General features: G+C 35.1%; 1 long non-coding RNA gene across 1 annotated transcript; it reads right to left on the bottom strand.

Moving 5' to 3' along the window:
* Nucleotides 1-265: 265 nt before the first annotated feature.
* On the bottom strand, nt 266-2,237 carry LOC145090420 (uncharacterized). The gene is made up of 3 exons (XR_013701558.1): nt 2,045-2,237; nt 1,172-1,226; nt 266-661 (listed from the first exon to the last, which is right to left on the bottom strand). It is a non-coding gene; the product is annotated as an uncharacterized LOC145090420 (long non-coding RNA).
* Between the last annotated feature and the right edge of the window lie 20,507 nt (nt 2,238-22,744).

Genomic DNA, 22,744 nt, shown 5'->3' with positions numbered 1-22,744 from the left:
GGAAAACACATGTGTATCACTTTCCCATTTCTGTCGGTAAGTTGGAGACTTTTGTAGCAAAAATAAATGATTGGATGAGAATGATTTCCCCATTCTCAATCTTTTTTATTTTCTCAATTGAACGTACCATTATATATATATATATATATATATATATATATATATATATATATATATATATATATATGTTCTGTTGAAATTCAAAATAAAATAGAGATCTTGAGATTCAACCTCAGCCACATAATTCACATTTCCCGCTCTAACCTTTCGGTGTACCGGCACGACAAGTCAGTTATAATCATAAATGATTATGTAGCATCGCTCGTTCCTTTCACCTTCGCCGCCTTCTTCACAACCATAATTGGCATCGCCACCACAACTACCACTGCCTTTGCTACCATCCGACCCCAACACTACTATTTTTGTCACTTATACCACTGTCACCGCCACCTCCGCCACCACCACCTCTTCTGCCACCAACCATTATAATCATATATGATTAGTCAATCTGTGAAGAAACATATATGTATAATCATTTATGATTAGGCATATGCCGCTGCTGCAGGTACGTCGGGTGTTACGTCTTTGCAGAATTCCTCTGTCGACTTCTGGATCAATCCTTCTCCTTGAATTTTTTTTCTGCCACTTGCTAAATAGTTTCCTGGTTGCGCACATTTAAAGTATCTAAATGGGTAAGCCTAGGGCCTAGTGAGTTCGTGTTGTACATATATGTCCATCACATAAAAAAACATATAGTTGTATCATATAGTTTCAATAAATCATACAACAAACATATCACCCGATGACATAATTTAGGGGAACGATTAATTATCCAGAGAAAGAACCAAATGTTTATTTCCATTCTCCTTGAGACAACTAATCATCCATTGTACTCAAGTATTTTAAATATCCAAGAAAATGAGTATGACTCTCAATTCCTATCCCCGTCGATCACACACATCTGTCATGCTCACGACGATTAAACACCCACCCGTTCCCACTAAACACGTCATCCAAAAAAACACACACACAACAGATAACAAATCCAAAATAACATTTGCACCCAACCATACTTATCATAAAACATACTGTCAATAAGTAAATAAAAACCACATAATAAACGCATGATAAACATTTATGTGTGAGAAACCACAGAACACGAAAAACTCACCTTGTTGCCGTTAGGTCTTAACCGGATGTCGTCACGCTACTTGCAGACATGCACCCTACGTTTAGCCAACATTTATTTTCTAAGACTATAATCCTATAAACATCCTATGTGTTCGTGGCATTTAGTTCGATTACTCGTATGTCTCGTTCGACAAACTAATATTTTACTTATTGATCTTAAAAAAAATATATTAAAATATCAAATTTTCAAAAATAACAACCAACCATTAAATATTAAATTAAATGGCTAATAGTTTTTTTTAGCAAAAGGAAGGTCATACGTACAACTGAAAACTTTCCAAATTTTTGCAAAATAAATTAACATGTACTCAAAACTGCATGACTATTTATTTAACTCAAACTTCATTTATAAACAAAAGAAACAAATGGACGTTTCTATTCCTTGTGAAAAGACATCCAAATCTCCAGGGACCATTTTTGTAATTTATATTTTGTATTGTTTGAAATTTATCAAAAACGATTCATTTTGTAAAGGGCATTTTTTGAAATTTCGAATCAACTTGTAAGGCAATTCAGCGTGCCCAAAAAAATGTGGGTCGCCCCACACTCGATTTAGTTATCTTCTCAACCCGAATAAATACAATTTTCTTTTCTGTCATTTTTAAGAATTCTAAGGTCGTTTTGCTTATGATAAATTTAGCTTCTAATCGTTTCTCGTCTCCACCATTTTCCAACCTAAACCCAGGTTATTCTAGATCACTTGTAAAAAAAAAATATGTCAATAAGCTTCTTTTTTTTAATCAAATTTAATCATTTCCCTACTACAACAGAGACATACGATCGAACCTGCCATGAACTACAAAATCTAAAGCTATTTCCTCAACTAACTTGAACTAAAATTGGGAGGACATACCTTAATTTTGAGCAATATACCGAAAAACGTTTCCAACTTCTTCCTCCGATTTCTCTTACAATTCTCAATCCTTTCTAGCGATTCCAGTCATCCCATTCCATTTCTCGAGCTCTTTATAATGTCCAAATTTATAATATTTCTAGGTCACTCAAAGAGTCTGAATTTATGCCTCCACTTAAGTGAAGTTTTTAGAGTTTAATAGACATAAATTACCCCTAATAATCATGTTAATAACTATTTATATATCTCTATCCTAATAAATAAAAATGATTTTGCCACATGTCCTTCTCTCATTCAATTTGCCACATGTCATTTTCTCATAATTTAGAGATATATTTATTTTCCATTTGTCATTTATTTCATTTTCCATTTCTAATATATTATTAATTAGATCCATAAATTAAACCTACCATAATGATATTAATTTCAAATTTTAAATTTTAAATTTCAATTTCAATTTCAAATAAATTTACAATTTAAACCTTTGTGTTTAACATTTTGTTATAATTAACCTGTTTAGTATACGGGTCTGATAAGTAAACAATAATTTTAATTAATTTATTTTTTGCATGTTTTTTTTCTCATAATTTTTATTTATTTCAAATTTCAAATTCAAATAAACTTCTCATTTAATCGTTTCTATTTAACATTTTGTTTTAATCAACCCGTATAATATACGGGTTTCCCAATTAGTATTTTATATTTACCTATATTTTATATATATATATATATATATATATATATATATATATATATATATATATATATATATATATTTTTTTTTTGAGTTATCACATTTTTAGTGATGGGTTCTCAGGGCCAACAAACCGCTGTTTGGGCTAAACCTCATTTCTTGGATAATGGAGCATGGGCTTTGCATGCATTTATAATCTAGAGGGGGCCCAACAAAACAGTTACCGTTTAGAATTCTATTTGTTTTTTCCTAATGAAAGCAAACCGACTCTGCAAAATTCGATTCGGTTTTGGACCGATTATTGGTCTAGAAAACATGGACCTATCTTACCCAGTTTGTTAACCGAACATGAATCGATTTTTTTAAAGGCTTTTGGAAAACTGTATTTTTGTCAAAATTGGTTTAGTATTAGAATTTAACAAAACAAGAATGATTAATAAAAAATGGGTCAATAAGCAAAATTTTATTGATTTCACCATGATGTAATACGTTTTTCAGTCATATAGCATTGTTTAAGTATCAAAACAAGATTTTTATACTTTTTATCATTAAAATTGTGTTTTTTAGCTATTAAAAATCGTTTAAGAGTCCAAAATCTTCTCTAGACACTCTACAAACCATCGTATCAACAACTTAAAAATGCGATGGATAAAAACAATATTTTTCTACTACATTTAAAAACCTGTTTTTCAAGTTGGTGTGCTTAAACTAGTAACAATGAGGTTTCAGTGACTACGATACAAAACCGGTGACCAACTTGTCGGATCAACTAAACTGAACCGAACAAGCTTTTTTTTAGCAAGTTCATATTTTGTTATTTTTATTTTATTTAATTTTTTTTTCAAACTGGTTTGGATGTGCGTCTCTAATATATATTACTATTTTGATTGTGGCAAAACTTTGTTAAGCGGTCTTATTGTTGAAGCATGAAGCAGCACAACTAAAGATATAACACTCGGCTGCTAAAGATATTTGGTTAAGTGTTTTGTTTTTGCGAAGATAAGATTATGGGTGATGTGAAGTTGGTATTGAAGATTGATGCGAAGTTTGTTGTTTTGTAATCTGATCTATGATATATTCTAATTCTATACCAAAGAGAAGTACCTTTTGTTATGTTATCTAGTCAAATTTTTGTAAAGATTGTGTTAGTTAGGCATGCTAAGTATGGCCTTTTCCTACCATACTTAAGCATGGCCCAATATGTTTGATGTACTTCTATAAATAGAGGTGTTAGGAGTTGTTCCAAATATGTCTTGTACTGAGAAAATCTTATCAGAAATACAAGTCTCCGTTATTCATCTATGCTTATGTTGTTCATTGTTTATTAACTTCAAGCTTGTAAGCAATATTGGTTAAGATTCAACTAAGGTATTTATTACTTGTCTTCTTATTAGGTATTAAGAATCAATGCATTTACAACTTGTATTGAATTTTTTATATAATACAACAATACAATAAACAAGATAAGGAAATAACAAAGTTTCCTAAACTATAGATTGTACATTATTAAAACAAATCAATTTATACTATTACCCCCCACAAGCGAAGTAGGGGAAGGACTGACACGAAGCTTGGTGCGAAAGTCCTCAAACAAAGGTCTTGGAAGGCTTTTTGTGAAGATATCGACTAACTGTAGATGCGAAGGGACAAAATGGGTAAAAAGTTTGCCAGATAAAACAAGCCCGCGAACAAAGTGATAATCAATGTCAATATGCTTAACACGTTTGTGAGCAACAAGGTTTTGACTTAAAAACAAAGCACTTTTATTATCACACAGAATGGTCGGTCGTGAGGGAGTAAAGATGTGAAGTTATTTGAGAAGATGTGTGATCCAGATAATCTCAGTAGTAGTGTTGGCTAAAGCTCTATATTATGATTCACAACTGCAATGAGAGACCGTAGGTTGTTTCTTAGCAAGCCCAGATACTAAATTTCCACCTAGAAAAACCGAATAGCCATAAGTAGAACGACATGTCTCAATACATCGCGCCCAATCAGCATCAAAGTACCGTAGAATGTTGCGTGAAGATGCATGAAGAAATGAAAGACCATAAGACATAATGCCTTTAACATATCGTAAGATACGTTTGACTTCATGAAAATGGACATGTATTGGTGCATGCAAAAACTGACTGACTAGATTGACAACGTAAGAGAGATTAGGTCGAGTAATAGTTAGATATTGAAGAGCACCAACTAAAGATCGATAAAGTGTAGGGTCATAAAATGGAACACCTTGAGTAGTAAAATAATTTGATGTTGAAAAAGGTGTGGCTACTAAAATAATATCATCAACATATACCAATAGATACAAAAGACATGAATCTTGTTTTAAAAACAAACAAGGAGGTATCAGCACAACTGTAAGACAAACCAAGTTGAACCAGAAAATCACTCAACCTTTAAAACCAAGCCCAGGAGATTGCTTTTGTCACACCCCCGAACCAGACGGCGGAAACGTCCGGGGGCGGGTGACTTCATATTGTAATATCATCACAGTGTATATAATTGAATCAAAGACAACATCATCATCGTACATAAAACATACCAACCATCATAGTTTTACATAAATGTGTTTGTTCACAAATTACATCCCCAAAATATTAAATGTATGATGAAAGAAAAACACAACAACATCCACTTTTCCTTGACGACCAACCTGTTTAACGTGTTCTTGAGAATACAAGTTATTTTGAAAAATGTCAACATATATAATGTTGGTGAGTTCATAAGCATGTTTGTATGTAAAGTTTTGTATCATTTTGTAAGCACCAGAAAATCCGATATTTTCCGTAAAAGTAGTTGAGATTTTTGTTGCAAATCTAGTATTAAAGCAAGTGTGTTCCTGTTTTGACAGTGTATAAAGAGAGAGTTTCAGAAAATCCTATATTTTCTGTTGTAAGTATATTGTAGTGTATAGTATGTTATTTCCGAAAGAATCTGATATTTTTTGTTTGTAAAAGAGTAGTGGTCTTAAAACCCTAAGACCTGAGTAATGTAGTAAATGTATGGTTTGTACAACGTATCAAGAGTATAGTATGTGTATTCCATAAATTTATTGTGTTTGTTAATCTCTATGTGAGTCGTTATAACCATACTTGATATGACTGATATGAATGTCATGACGCTCTTCAGGCGTCGGTTACGGTAAGACATTTGTCAGCTTAGACTGGCATGTCTAGCTGTAGCGAGCAGTTCAGGTGTGGGGTGTCATCCCTGTATAGATCTATACACAAATTCTCGCTCTTCCTCCAGGAGACTCTGATTATAACTACAGGACTTACAGTGTACACTAGGTAGGTACGAATGAATGAGTGTCTCACAAGAGCCTTAACTAAATCTACGTGAATAGTATATCACATTATTTAACGCTTTAAATATCATTTCAAGTATGTATTATGACTACAAATCTTCAGTGAAAAATATATATTTGTTTTTATCAAAATGTCAAATATTTATTTGTCATTGACACAATTAACATAGTATGTGTCATAAAGTCCCAATTAGGAATAAAATACTAAATATGGCCCAATAATCATGTAAGGCACAATAAGAATGTAAGGCCCAATAATCATGTAAGGCACAATAAGAATGTAAGGCCCAATTAGAGTAAAAATATCATAAATAGTCCGTTTGTTATCAAAATGGTCGTTTTAGCTCAAATAGTACCAAAATGACATAAAATGCCCACTTTTATTAAAAATGTCCATTTTGGCCCAACAAAATCGAATTTACAATAAAGGCCCACTTTTTGTTGAAAATGACATTTTTGACCCATTAAAGCCGAGAATTTAAAATCAAAGACCATTTTTGTTAAAAATGACATTTTTGGCCCAATAAAACCATGTTTTTTCAATAAAGCCCATTTTTATGAAAAATGGAACTTTTGGCCCATAAAATCGTGAATTTGTCAAGCAAGGCCCATTCTATCAAGAATGACCTTTTTTCGTCCATGAAACCATGAATTTGTCAAATAGGGCTCATTTTATCAAAAATGATCGTTTTAGTCCATGAAACCGTGAATTTGTCAAATAAGGTCCATTTTATCAAAAATGACCTTTTTAGCCCATGAAACCGTGAATTTCCAAAAAAGGCCCATTTTATGAAAATTTACACTTTAGGCCCAAATAACCGTGAGTTAACACAAAAGGCCCATTTATATGAAAAAATTAAACTTTAAACCCACTAAACTGTGGGGTTAGAAATAAGGCCCCTTTTTATGGAAATTTACACTTTAGGCCCATAATAACCGTGGGTTGTCAATTTAGGCCTATTAAAACCATAAATGATACTAAAAACCCATTTTGTTCATCTTTATTTTCAAATGTGGTCCTTTTGTGTACATTCTTTGGATTTTCTAGTTACTTTTTCATGTTTGATCTTTCCAAACAATCATATGTTACTTCAAGTATCTTGTTTACAAATATCACCAAGATTTGGAAGATATTACAACTTTGTGAGTGTTTGACACATTTTCATGACAATTTCACACGACATAACATGAACATACATACATATATGCATAATACTAAGATTAACCACAAAACTAGCTTGTATTCTTCCCTCAAAAAGGTAGTAAAACTCAAAAACAAGGGGGTATGCAACTCACCTTGATGTTAGATCTATTTTGAAGGAAGAATGGAGAAGATTTTTGGTCTTGAATGCTCCTTTGAAGGGCTTTTCGAAACTAAGAGAGATCTAAAATCATACACACGAAAATAGATTGATTTTTGAGGAATAGTCTTAGCATAAGATGGAGTTTAACAACTTGAATGTAAATTAACTTACCAAGAGGATGATACTTGATGCAAAGCTCTTGAAAGCACACACTAAGCTCACGAAAATTGCAAAGGAAGTGAGGGGATTTCTTTGTGTTCTAGAGAGAGATATGAGAGGATCTTTGGTGAAGTTTGAATTGAAAAATGGAGAGTGATGGGGGAGGTTCGGCCAAGTTTAAGGAGAGAAGAGAGAGAGATGGGTTATCATGGTTATTGCTTAATGGTTAATCCTTCATTTGCCTAGATGTATGGAGGACATTTTGCATGGATGTCCTCCATGCAAAGACTAGGTGTCACATTAAGATTAATACAATATTTTCTCTATCTCTCTCTATCTCTCTCTCTCTCTCTCTATATATATATATATATATATATATATATATATATATATATATATATATATATATATATATAGGGCCGAGAATTAGGAGAGTAGAGAAGGAAAAAGAATATTGGGCTTGGATTTAAGTGTAGTTAAGATTGCATTGGCCTATTAGAGATTTTTCGATCCATGTGGGCCCACTTACGGGTTTACGACCTAAAATGGTGAAAGAAATGGGTTTTCGGCCCAATGTGGTTAAATAAATGCGTTTTCATCCCACAAAAACTAAGTGAGTGGCTTTTAACCCAACAAGGCCCACAAAGAGTCTTATGGACCAAAATACTATTGCTTAATGAATGTTGGTCCAAAAAGGGCCCAAATGAGGATTTTTAGCCCAAAAGAACCAAGTTGAGAGGTTACTGGCCCATTAGGCCCAATAAGTGAATCCTGGTCCAATAAGAGGCTTGAACCGGGAAGTAAGGGTTACAAGCCCAGAGTTGAGTGAATGTAGCATATTGAATTAGGTTTAGAGCTTTCGCGAGGAAGTTTCGACTTGAATTATTATTTGTAAATGAATAAATTATATAACTTCAAACTTAGGATTACAAGATACATCAAGAGTTAATTACACATGTAAAGAATTTCCTAGCCCTGAAATGCTAGTTGTGACAGCTTTAAATCATACATAGCACGTTTTAGCCGAAAAATATGAGTGGGAAATTGCGCATCAATGAAGCCCGGTGGCTGTTCCATGAAGACAGTATCAATAAGATTTCCATTCAAGACAGCATTCTTGACATCAAGTTGATGAAGAGACCATTTTTTAAGAATTGATAGGGATAAAATAGTGTGTACAGTTGAGGCTTTAACAACTGGACTGAAGGTAGCATAACAATCCAAGCCTAGTACTTAAGTGAAATCTTAAGCAACTAAACGTACCATCAACATGAAATTTGGTGGGAAAAACCCAATTAGAACCGACCAAATTAGAAGTGTGAGGACGAGGAACAAAATCCCAGGTGCCATTGTTGCATAAAGTAGACATTTCATCACACATGGATGATTACCAAGATCGATGCTTGGCTGCTTATTTGAAACCTTAAGGTTCTATTAAGAAAAGCAATGCATGATGAAGAGGAGAGTACATCAATTGAGAAACATCAATAATGTGTTTAGGTTTGAAAATACCCGATTTAGCCTGAGTTTGCATCGGATGCCTGTTAGACGATGGAGGTTGAACTAGTAGTGGTGATGATTGTTATGGTTACGGTAACTGTTGGACAATAAGAGGGGTAAGTGGCGGCTGGTGGTCGATAGGAGGAGAAGGAGGCGACGTTTGTTATTCAACAGCTGGAGAAGACGACATTTGCTGTGGCCCATCAGATGGAGGAACCGAGTGCACACATAACTTACATGGAGATGGGGAGTGTGTTAGAGGTAATGAGATAGACACATCATCAGAAGGAGGCGATGGGGACATAGTGATGGAAGATCAATCATAATATGTAGAAAGAATGAGCCAGGTACCGGGTTCATTAATAGAAGAGTTTGAGAAAGGCAAATTTGACTCATCAAATTCAGCATGACATGTAGTGTAAATCCAAACTGTTGATGAATCTAGACAACAATATCCTTTGTATTGGGATTTATAGCCCACAACAACACATGGGGAACTGTGAGGTGCTAGTTTGTGAGAAGAATAATCTCGAAGATAAGTATACACACAGTAGCCAAAAACCCGAAAATTTCCATAATTTAGTGTAGCTGAGAACAATAATTCATATGGAGAGTGGTCATTCAAGAGTGGTGTAGGTAACCGATTGATAATATAAGCTGCAAAAGAGAAAGCATAAGTCCAAAGAGAAGCAGGAGCATTTGCATTAAACATCATTGCTAAACCAGAGTCTGGAATATAAGGATGCTTTCTTTCTACGCAAGCATTTTGTTGAGGCATGTATGGGCAAGACAACCTATGATGAGTGTCATTTTGCAAAAATAAAAGAGTGAACATGATTATTAACAAACTCCATACCACCATCAGAATGAAAAACCTTGATTTTTCAAGAAAATTAGGTTTGCACAAAAGTGACACATGTGTGGAGAACATCGTATAAGTCGGACTTCAATTTTAAGGGATAAAACCATGAAAACCTGGAGAAGTCATCAACAAAAACAACATAATATCAATAAACATGCTTAGAAGTAACAGGAAATGGTCCCTACAAGTCACAATGTACCAAATCCAACACATGAGATGCACGTTTATAATTTATATTGAAAGGCAATCGTTTGCTTTTAGATAATTGGCATGATGAACAAACACGAGGATTTGGTGAAAGACATGTAACAAAGAAGCAACCCATTTTATTCAATAACTTAATAATGTCAAATGAAACATGCCGTGGATGGCTATGCCATAAATCATAAGATGCATGAAGTCTTTTTGAAGTAAGATTTGCCAAAAATGCACGTTGCCCTTGCTCTAGAATATATAGACCATATTTAAGTCGCCCTTTTCCTAGTGATTCCTTTGAAAACTAGTTCTGAATGAGAAATGTGTGGTCAGAAAATAAAACATCAACGAGATTATTCGTCGTAAGTTTGCTAACATAGAGCAAGCTCTTTGTTAGATGAGGAACCACAAGAACATCAGATAAATTAATGTAAGACAATAACTTAGGAAAAATAGTATGAGATATGGGAGAGACATGCCCATTACCAAACATGACAAAATCATTACCAGAATATGTAGAAGCTGAACCAAGGTGGGAAGAAGATCGCGTCATATGTGATGTAGCCCCAATATCAACAAACCAGTCAAAAGAAGTATCTAAAACATTGCATTGATCATGAAACGCCTGTGCTAAGTTAGCATCAAGATTAGGAGATCGACGAGTAGAAAAGGTATGAAAATATGGACAATGATTTGCATAATGTCTATCCTTGCGACATAATTGGAAATGGGGGGAACGTCTACTACGTCCACGTCCTCGTGAAGAATTTCCACATGCTGAGGAATGATCACGTCCCTGAGTGGAGCTAGAAGAGGTCGTAGTGCTGAAAACAACCTGTGAAACATTTGAACCAGACAAAGAATTAAGAAAAAATATCATGACTTTTGGCTTGAGAAACGAGATCACAGAATGCGGGGTGGGGTTGAATGAGACGTCGAGTGGTAGAGAAGTTCTCAAATAAAAAACCAAGACCATGAAGAAACCAATAGATTTTATCAGTCTCATCAAGAGGATGAACAATAGCGGAAAGTTGGTCACAGATGCTCATAAATTTCTGTACAAATTCAGCAACATTGGAAGAACCCTTTTTAATTTGGCGAATAGAATACCGTAGAGTGTGCATTCTTTCAACCGAGTCATGGCTGTACACAACCTCAAGAGTAGACCAGATCGTATTAGAGGTCTTGTGATAGAGAGTCTCAGCCATTGCCTCTTCAGAAAGGGAAGACTGAAGTAGGATAAGAGCCTTTTGATCAATGGCTAACCAGGTGATATAAGCCGGATTTGGAGCAGGGGCAGAATCTACATACACAATTGTGGATGATAGTGCAGGAATCAAGCTATCAACATGGCCAAGAATCTTCTGGTAAGACAAAAGGGGTAGGATCTCCTTCTTTCATAATAGATAATTTGAGGAAGTTAGTTTGTTGTTAAGAAGATGAAGAAGAGTGGAATGGGAAAGGGTAGAATCGATGGAATCTTTTGTCATGGCGAAGAGAAGAAAAGTAACGAGAGAAGAAAATAGGGTCGGCCAGAAAGTTTTAGGCTAATACCATATTAGTAATTGTGAATCAATGCATTTACAACTTGTATTAAATCCATTAAATAATACAACAATAGAACAACACAAGATAAGGAAATAACAACGTTTCCTAAACTATAGATTGTATTGAATAAAAAAAATCAATTTATACTATTACTTATGATTATTTTGTAATCGATGTTCTTATATTTCCATATAAGTATCCTTCATTCCATATCTTAATTTATTGTGGAGTTGTTTAAAGATCCATCAAGAGTAACTTACATTCCGTAATTATAATATTTCATGAAGTTTCTTTTCTCAACAATTGGTATCAGAGCCAAAGTTGTGACTTTTTAACTTTCTTAAAAATATTTGATTTGAAAGGCCTTGTATATCACTAAGCTCACTTTTCAAAATTTAAAGAATTATGGCACAACATTACTCTTTAAATATATCTTAACGGTGTTGGAGGTTCTAATCAAGCTCTAATCCTCGTTGCAAGTGAGTGCCATCATTTTGTCTCAAAGGATGATGAGATACTTGAAAAGACTTGACAAAAATGTTTGGAGATCTGTTAAGGAAAGAACCCATTTTCCTATTCTCACTCCTATCATTGAAAAAACTCAAAGCAGACTTGGTGGAGGCGCTACCTTGTCTAGACCCACTGTTAGTGATATCTACAAAATAGAAAACGATGAAATATATAAGAAACCATCAAAAACATGTTCGAAGGAACATAACAAGCACTAGACAAGAAGTTGAAAATTGCGTTAAACAATTTCAATGACTTTAAAGCTCTTCTTGGAGAAAGTCTTGATGAATCCTTCAAAAGTTTCAACTTGATCATCGCCAGACTTTCAAATACATGTACTATTCATAGTAATCATGGAACTAATCTTCAACTTCTAAATGGTCTAAGAAGACATTATACGATGCTGAAGATGATCATTCAAGGTGAAGGAAAAATAAAAAATCTCTTTATACATAATAGCTCTCAAATAGTGAGGTACAATACTAAGACTCACTTAACCAAAAAAATAGAAGTATCCTCTCAGTCTACACCCTAGAACCCTCAAGTTGACCAAAAGTCAGCTTGGTCAAAAATTCAACGGTGAAAGTTAGCGGTCAAAGTCAACTACAACCGACTTCCATGTCATGACCACCCATAGACCATGGCATGAAGGTTACACAAAAAATAATCATGAAGTCTGACCTTTGCCATACCTTGGTGGCCAATCCAGTGCGCCGTGGAACCAGCTCTGGACAACTTAATGTATTAAACTTAATTCTCCCCCACTTGAACTAGATTTCGCCCTCGAAATCCTCAATTAAAAAAAAGATCATGGTAGTGCTCGCACATTTCTCCTTGGACTCCCAAGTCTATTTGAAACCCTTCCGGTTCCACCATTGCACCTTCACCAAACCAAACACCTTGTTGCGCAAAGCCTTCGTCTTCCTATCAAGAATCACCACTAGTCGCTCAATATAATTGATAATGTCTATTTTATGGATATATTTATGATGTTTTCTTATTATTTTATACTATGTTTTTATGTTATTTAGAACTAAAAGATACTTAATATGCTTTGAAATATTCAATTTCCATAAAAATGGGAGTTGGAATGCAAAAGGAAGAGAATGGAGCTGAAAAGATGCAAAAAGGATATTACTAGCAGATTGACCCCTCTTCAGTGTTTCGGGTATATCTGATCACCCATAAGTCCCATTGGCGAAATTCAAAATGTTCTGAAAACAAGACGGAATTTCCTAAGACTTATGTAAGAGGGCCTTTTTGCTAATCCCGCATTTATCTTATCCAAAATCGGCCTTGAAGATGAAGCATAAAAGCTGGACGGAAATTCCCTCCAAGTTACTTATTCCCCAAGCACCACTTACCTTATTTTTATTTGCTTAATACCTAAGCCACCATCAGTTTCCTTATTCCAATAAAACCCTAACATTCCATATTAATTCCATCTCCATTCAACTATAAATAGCCCATATCATTCCACGATTTTCATCATCGAGGATATTCCACTTCAACTTGTGCGACAAGAAAACTTCATAATTGCCATTTTGAGGATCTAAAAGGCGGCTGGAAGGCCGTTAAGCTAACATGAACGAAGATTTGAAGGATTAGAGAGTGGATTCGTGTTGGTAATCATGTGGTTTGTTATCGTGACCATGTTTAACATTCCATTGTGATAATACTATGTTGTTACTTTCTGATTTTGGTGTCAAAACCATTTGCTTTGAGTTTATGATTAGGTAAAACCTTGATTTGTGGATTAATTGCTACATTGGATTGTTTTATTCATGTTTAATATATCTTTTTAAGCTTGTTAAGAGATCCTTATGTGTTAATGACAATTATTTTTTTGTTAATTATTAAGTATATCGAGTTGTATGAACATCTGCTTGATTGCTTGCCTCTTATGATCTTGATGACCATCAAGATTATATGTCTAGGAATAGCGAACGTGAAACTAGGGTTAACTAAGAAATAACTAAGTTAATGTGTGAGCCTTGTGTGACGAACCATCAACAAGAGGTTAATTGGATTAGTAATTTGATTGAGTATTATTACAAGTCTTGCTTGATACGAACTGAACACTAGGAAACATGTTAGTTTAATCAATTGTTCACTCCTTGAATTGACTTGTTTGCTAAAGGATTAGTAATAGTGAACATGAACCTAATCATTTTAGAAAACGGTGAACATGAATATATAAATATGTGTGTGCAATTATCTATGATTTTAAGATGTAATTTGTCTAAACCAAAGTAGCTAAAGAGATTTGTCTTCCTGTCAGTTTATCGAGATTTGCTATTTAGTTGTTCATTTGAGATTTAATAAACCCTTTCTTTACTGCTTTTGTGTGTTTTATGTAACCTATAATAAAACATTTTAAATTAATTCACTACCGTTCCCCTTGAGTTCGACACCCTTGCTTATCAAAGTTATACTATACTCGATCGGGTTCACTGCCTGTTAGGTGTGGTTTAGATATGATAAATTAGGAATTATAAATAAAAAACTAGTGCATTAAATATTCACATCAAGTTTTTGGCATCATTTCTGGGGAACAACTTTCAATTAATTTAATTTATTTGATTATTCGTTATTTGTTATTATTTTTTATTTTTATTTTTATTTTCTTTGATATCATGTCACTGGTCGGGAAGGTTTTTGTTGTTATGTGCAGGAATTCGTGATCATACGCATTGCTTGGTTTTACTTTTTGCATGTGTTTCGAGATTGCAAGCGATTAGAGAATTCTTGACTTGTTTAGTCTACTAATTTGGGTGATTTGTCCAACTCAATCCACGAGGCGTAGTATAGCAAGGCATATCGAGGTGGTTAAGTGGAAGACTGAACTCTTGCTACTCTTGACTAGTTGGGTAGACTATTGTTCTACTTTTTAGTTAATGGTGCAAAGAAAACAAAGGAAATAGTCTGAAAGGTCCCGAAAGTTTTTGCTTTCACAAACCACCACTTGCATGCAAGAGATTTAATCAACAATTGTAGCTTGATTTCGGCGAAGACGAGTGATCGTGATATCCTTTTTAGTTGTTTTGGTTTGTTATTTTTTTTAGTTATTTTATTTTTAATTTTAGTTTGTTTAAATTTTTGTTTTCCATGTTGATGCTCTTGATGTTTCAGATCTTTGCAGAATTTTTGCTCTTCGAATGCTTTTAGGAATTTCAACAATTAGGGTCTAATGTTGATTTGTCACGTGAAAAAAGTTGTATGAAAATTTGAAGTTGACAATCGAGAGACACGATTTTCAATAAATGTGGGGTGCACATCGATTTCGTGAGATATTATTATTTTGAAGAGTGGCATTTCTAATTATACATTGATTCCTATGGCATGGAAGAGCTATTCCTATGCCATGGAGTTGTATTTAGACGCAAAGGAGAATTACTGTCCCAACTGCCACGACATGGTTGACACTTTCCTATGTCATGGATGAGCTTTTCATCGCAAGAAGGAAGCTGTCATTCTAGATATCACGTCGCGGTTATCACTTACCACGTCGTGACCATACTATTATTCGTATTCTCCCTCGTTCGATGACATGGCGTGTTTGACACTTCCCACGTCGTGGTCACTATACATTGCATTAGTTTGCAATCTTTTACACCACATTTTAGAAGTCGACGTTCTTGATTTTATTTTCCGTCACATTCAGAAGCAATAATCTAGTTTCTAGTCTTCTAGCAATTTTCGGAGCAACTTTTAGCGGCCCCATTCGATCTCGCCACTACCACCCCAGGGGAGTCTGTTCCACTTCTCTCTATTTAATTTATGTTCTTTAATTATTTTATCATGCAATAAGGACATTGCATCAAATAAGTGTGGGGTATAGGGTCGAAAAAGGTATTTAAACTGGAAAATTAAAAATTGCTAGATTAGGAAAATTTAAAAATTTATAAACTTGAAACAATAGTTTAATTTAGGAAAATCTAGTAAAAATTAAAATTTTTGCTAATATTGTATGGGATGATCCGATGAGAACCCAAATGTTTACCTGAGCCTACACATGTTATAGTGTATTTGTGGCTTCCCATTTCCTAGTGAAAATTCATGAGATATGAAAGGTAATCTGGTATTTTATATGACATAATACGTTTTGTAGCCTAAACCTGAAATCTATCCAGGGGAGCTTATGTAGTCATTGCACTTAGACTAATATCTTAACCAATAAGGGTTGAAGTTAAGCACCCCTACTTATGCATGTAGGTTTTTAGTGAAAAGAAAAAAAAGTGAGATACATGTTAAAAGATAAACAGACAGAGAGAGAGAGAGAGAGAGAGAGATAGATAGATAGAGAGAGAGAGAGAGAGAAATTACCAACAAGTTTTTAGAACTTTGTAGCTATCAAATTATGAAGATCAAAAGATCAAAATTCTGAAGAAATCCAAAAAGTTGAAGATACCAAAAATAAAAAAGGTAGTGAATTTAAAGAAATCAAATATCAAATATTCGAAGAAGTGACGAATTCAAAGAGCTCCATTGTGGTATCAAAGTTGTAATTTTCTAGAATTTATGTATGCTTGGTTGTTTAGCCAAAAATACTTTGAGGTTAAGAGAGATTTCTGAGGACTGATATGGAGGGTTGCAAAAATGAGTGTCGTATAAACTAAGGGGTGAAGGTTCATAAGGATTATGAGTATTTAGGAGTGGGAAGTTTCGTAGGATTTATAGACACGAATACATGCATTGTGGTCTTGGGATAATGGCTGGGTTTGAAATGGATTATTCCATGCGATACTGGCGACATAATAAAATTAGTTTTGCTTGAGGGCAAGCAAAAGGCTAGTGTGGGGTAGTTTGATAACTTCTATTTTATGCATATATTTATGATGTTTTCTTATTATTTTATACTATGTTTCTATGTTATTTAGAACTAAAAGATACTTAATATGCTTTGAAATATTCAATTACAGTAAAAATGGGAGTTGGAATGCAAAAGGAAGAGAATGGAGCTGAAAAGATGCAAAAAGGATATTACTGGCAGATTGACCTCTCTTCAGTGTTTCGGGTATATCTGATGACCCATAAGTCCCATTGGCGAGATTCAAAATGTTCTGAAAACAAGACGATGTTTCCTACGACTTATGTGAGAGGGCCTTTTTTGCTAATTTCGCATTTATCTTATCCAAAATCGGCCTTGAAGATGAAGCATAAAAGCTGGACGGAAATTCCCTCCAAGTCACTTATTCCCCAAGCGCCACTTACCTTATTTTTATTTGCTTAATACCTAAGCCACCATTAGTTTCCTTATTCCAATCAAACTGTAATATTCCATATTAATTCCATCTCCATTCAACTATAAATAGCCCACATCATTCCACCATTTTCATCATCGAGGATATTCCACTTTGACTTGTGCGGTAATCATGTGGTTTGTTATCATGACCATGTTTAGCATTCCATTGTGATAATACTATGTTGTTACTTTCTGATTTTGGTGTCAAAACCATTTGCTTTGAGTTTATGTTTAGGTAAAACCTTGATTTGTGGATTAATTGCTACATTGGATTGTTTTATTCATGTTTAATTTATCTTTTTAAGCTTGTTAAGAGATCCTTATGTGTTAATGACAATTATTTTTTTGTTAATTATTAAGTATATTGAGTTGTATGAACATCTGCTTGATTGCTTGCCTCTTATGATCTTGATGACCATCAAGATTATATGTCTAGGAATAGCGAACGTGAAACTAGGTTTAACTAGGAAATAACTAAGTTAATGTGTGAGCCTTGTGTGACGAACCATCAACAAGAGGTTAATTGGATTAGTAATTTGATTGAGTATTATTACAAGTCTTGCTTGATACGAACTGAACACTAGGAAACATGTTAGTTTAATCAATTGTTCACTCCTTGAATTGACTTGTTTGCTAAAGGATTAGTAATAGTGAACATGAACCTAATCATTTTAGAAAACGGTGAACATGAATATATAAATATGTGTGTGCAATTATCTATGATTTTAAGATGTAATTTGTCTAAACCAAAGTAGCTAAAGAGATTTGTCTTCCTGTCAGTTTATCGAGATTTGCTATTTAGTTGTTCATTTGAGATTTAATAAACCCTTTCTTTACTGCTTTTGTGTGTTTTATGTAACCTATAATAAAACATTTTAAATTAATTCACTACCGTTCCCCTTGAGTTCGACACCCTTGCTTATCAAAGTTATACTATACTCGATCGGGTTCACTGCATGTTAGGTGTGGTTTAGATGCAATAAATTTGGAATTATAAATTAAAAACTAGTGCATTAAATATTCACATCAATAATTCAGGAGGTCATCAACCTTAATATCATCCAATGGAACAATAGAATACTAGTCGATTACATACTTTCGCAACTGCGAAAAATGGAAAGTGATACAGATCTAACTGAGCTCATCCGATGCATCCAATCGGTAGGCTACTGTGGCCATAACAACCATAACTCAGAACAAACCAATAAAATTGGGGCCAAGTTTTCCTTACTTCCTAAAATGAATAATACCCTTCTATAAGGATACTTTTAGAAGTACCATATCCCAAACCTGAAATTCCAACTCCGAATGACACTAATCTATATAACTCTTCTGTCGATTGTAGGCCATCATGAATCTATGTCTGACCTGCTGAATAAGATTTGTCATCTTGAGCACCACCCCCGTGCTCCCCATAAATCTCTTACCAACTTCTCCCCAGCAAACAAAGGTCTGACACTTCCTCCCATATAGAAGCTCGTAAGGAGGCATACCAATGCATGCATGTTGGCTGTTGTTATAAGAAAACTCAACCAAAGGAAGATAAGAGTCCCAACTCCCAATGAAATCAATGATGCAGGCCCACAACATATCCTAGAGAGTTTGGATACTCCGCTCAATCTGGGCATCTGTCTGTAGATGATATAGTGCAACCTGGTAGCCAACTCCTCATGGAACCTCTTCCAAAACGTGGAAGTAAACCGAATGTCTCAATCTAAGACTATAGAAACAGACACCCCATGACGAGCCACAACCTCTCAAATATAAATGTTTTCCATTGACTCGACTAAGGAACTCTCCCGAATAGCAAGGGAATGATTACTTTTGGTCAACCGATCCACAATAACTTAAATAACATCAAGTCCCTTGGCTGTCCTTGGTAACTTGGTGATAAAGTCCATGATGATCTGCTCCAACTTCCATACCGGGACCTTTAAATGCTACAACTTATTGTGTGGTCTCTGATGCCAAGCCTTGACATGTTGACAGTTTAGGCACCTCTCGACGTACCATGTCATTTCCTTCTTCATGTAGGGCAACCAATAACTAAGTGTAATACCCAGTCCAGGTATTATTTAGATTTTGGTCCCCTATATGTTGAATTATTGCTTTTGGACCTTGTAATTAGTAAGTTTTGAGGAAGAAGGGACTATTTCTGCCAAATCGGGATTTTGAAGGCGGAGGCCGAACGAAAGGCCTTCCCCTGTTGAACACTCTGCGTTCCCGTGCTGAATGCAAACCCTAACTTTTAGGGTTGGGGACCTATATAAAGAACATTATGTCCCATACCTCAACCTCCTTACTAGCCTCTCAACCTCAGACAACCCTAGAAAGCCTAACACTCCTCATCCTTGTGTGGTTTTGATTTTGTGAAGCTCATTTTGGTGGTTTTAAGCTTGGAAGGAGAAAGAAGAAGTTGGTGAAAAAGAACTTGAGTATCTTGAACTCAAAGATCCGGGATAACATCATCATTTGGTACTCTTTTGAGGTAAAAATCTCACAACTTGCCTCATGTATGCTTAAATCTATGGTAATGATCTTTTGGACCTTTTTGGTCCCAAGAATGGATTTTTATAGTTCAAATCCTTTTCTAGACTTAGGGTTGCCACCCTTGATGCTATTTGAATCCCTAAGACAAAAAAGTTACCATCTTTAAGATCTTAATGGGTTCATGCAAGAGTTATGGCCATATTTATGGAAGTTGATTGCTATTTCTCGAGATTGGGACTTTTGGGGACATGCAAAGTTACCAAGTTCGTGACTTTATGAATCTAGGGGGTCCTAGATAGCTTGGATCTATGTTTAGATATCATGGATTAAGCATTAAGTTCTTAATGGCCGGTTTTTGGAGTCTGGACGTGAACGCCCTGCGTAAGGCTCGGGAACATGCTACGTTCCCGTTGGGACTAGCGATATGAATCGGAGAGGAACGCCCCACGTTCCACTAGGGAACGCCCTACGTTTGTTACGTCAGTGGGTCTCTTTGGGCCATTTCCTTGGACTATACGACTATGGGCCTTAGTGGATCATTCTTTTTGGCTGTTGTTAGTCTATATTATATGTTAGGCTTGAGGGAAGGCCCATTTGAGAAGTTGAGCCCAATTTAGAAATCTGGGCCATTAGTGGGCTTGGAAAGACTATATGGAATTGACCCCTTCATGTTAAGGATTTGGGCCTAGGTCATCGACCAAATTAGATTAAGGGTAAAATGGTTATTTTACCCTAAGAAGGTTTATTGGATTTTTACTAAGTGTTATTTGGTAATGATAGCTCGAGGAGTCGTTGGAGCAGCTGTTAGAGATTCCTTACCGTGAGATTCTGCATTCAGCTTTGCGAGGTGAGTTTCCTCCTGTATGAACGGGTCGAAGGCACCAATGCCAACCCGTATATGTATGCTAGTATGTTCCAGGCTAAGGTCCAATGTCGGGCAATGCCCGGTGTAGGTTTATATGTTTCCGAATTCTGATCCGATGCCAGACGGTGCCTGAGGAATGTTTGTAGGCTTGATGTATTCGTGGTATTTGCATGTGTCTGTTTTGTATGTTTTTGGATCTCAATCCAATGCCGGGAAATGCCTGGGGAATGTTAGTATGCTTCTGGATTTCGGTCCGATACCGGGCGGGGTCCGAGGAATGTTTATATGTTTATGTTATGTGATTGTTTATGTGCATTGTTGATATGTTTATATGTATACCGAGCTTTGCTCGATGCCGAGCGGGGCCCGATGAAGCGGACAAGGCCCATGATATGTTATTATGTGATTATGTGTATGGTATGTGGTAGTTTGGGGAGACTCACTAAGCTTCATGCTTACAGTTTTCAGTTTTGGTTTCAGGTACTTCCGGAAGCAAATGGTAGAGCTCGGGATGACTGCAGTGCACACACCATATCTTTAGCCTGGGATGTTTTACTCTGATATATTGACATGTGTTTTGATATGATACTCTGATTTGATACTATGACTCATGTTTTTGGATGGAATGATTTTGATAACTATGGTTTATTTAATTATTAAAAATGAAAATTTTGGCCATGATTTTTGGGACGTTACACTAAGTCTCAAGTCTCGATACAATTTTGTCACGATAGGATGTATCGAGAACTTAGACTTGTGAGCTTCCTTGAATGTCGTATGAAGAACCCCACAAAAAACTGGAATCCAAACACTCCCACACTGATGCAGAAGACCACGCCTATTAGTGATTAAAGTAGTAATATGTCCTCAGATATTTTCCTTCTTCCAGTTCACTTTCTTGATTCCCTTGGCATGAGCCTCTCTGATCATATGTAAAAGTGGTGAAATGATGGTCATCCTCAAAGATAGATCTGAAAAGCCACCTGCTGCTTAGGCCCCAACAAAAAGGGATATCCATCTTGGTCAACCTAGTAAGAGGAAATGCAATTTTGGAGAAGTCTATTGGCTCACTCAATTGTATAGATTTTATGATGCAAAATATATACACTATAGTTATAGTTAGTTAGCTAATCTGCAGATATGCTGATGGAAGTTCATATGTCGAAGGCTAAAGAACGTCCCCTAATGATTTAAAGACCCTGAAGACATTATCAGCACCAAAAGCATGAAGACACCATCTACTAAAGACTGGTCAGTGTGTCCAGGTGATGATGGTTATACAATGATGACACACTAATCAGGTTATACACTGATGACACTCGTTGATGGTACTATATGCTGATGCTAAAGTTAAAGTCGATCAGCGTGTCACCCTGACGCTAACTCTGATGCCCTAATCAACGAGACTCGTTGAAGTTGATGCTCTAGTCAACGTCTGATGTGTTGGTGTGGATATCCGAATATGGAGAAGAACCGATATGATCCATTACTTATATATTAGATTAGTTTATATTTAGATTAGATACAATCCCTTGATTGAAGTGATTCACTAGAATAAATTAGTATATATTGAATATTAGGGTGAAACACTAATGTAATTTCTTTGTGACCGACTTTGTGACAATTATTTTCTTGGTGAAAACAACCCCTTTCTTGGTGAAAGATATCTTTGTGATACTTCTGTGTTCGTCATTGTTTTTTCTTGTTCATATTTGATCTACAAATCTACAAAGGGTTTGGGACTTTCAATTGGTATCAAAGCAGGCTAAAACATTCGTTCTAGGATCTCTTGAAGATTCAAAAGTTCATTTACCATTCAGAAACTCGAAAATTAGAAGGAGAAGAAGAAGAAATCATCCATATATGAAGAATATTTCAGAATCAAAGATGAGAGAGTGTGGTATTTTTCCCTATATATGGTATTTTCTATTTAATTCATGTATGTTTAAAAATTACAATAAATTTTGCAAAATTCATTAAAAATTAATGGTTTTTAAAATAATATATTCGTGACA

The sequence above is a fragment of the Lactuca serriola genome, chromosome 2, assembly GCF_051521515.1.
Source record: "Lactuca serriola cultivar US96UC23 chromosome 2, Lser_US96UC23_V15, whole genome shotgun sequence".
NCBI lineage: Eukaryota > Viridiplantae > Streptophyta > Magnoliopsida > Asterales > Asteraceae > Lactuca > Lactuca serriola.
Note: the sequence above shows the minus strand (reverse complement) of the source record. Positions and strands in the feature narration are given on the sequence as shown.